Source organism: Nanorana parkeri, unplaced genomic scaffold, assembly GCF_000935625.1.
Source record: "Nanorana parkeri isolate BGI_ZX_2015 unplaced genomic scaffold, ASM93562v1 scaffold339, whole genome shotgun sequence".
NCBI lineage: Eukaryota > Metazoa > Chordata > Amphibia > Anura > Dicroglossidae > Nanorana > Nanorana parkeri.
The window spans coordinates 718,816-719,040 of NW_017306607.1; positions in this window are offsets into that span (position 1 = coordinate 718,816).

Sequence of the window (225 nt, forward strand, 5' to 3'; positions counted from 1 at the left end):
AAGCGGTTTTAAACTCGTGACATCCCACCACGTTGAAGCTGGAACTTGCAACGCGTCACGGCGGTGGAAGTGCTTTGGTTAGTGCACGCAACTCGCAAAACTTTTTTTTTACAAAGTGGATACATTTCAAGCTTACGTTTATTTAATGTTTTTTTTCTTAAGCAGCATACTTAGGAAAAAAATAAAGATAGGACAGCTCTGATAAATGAGGTGTGTGTGATGGGT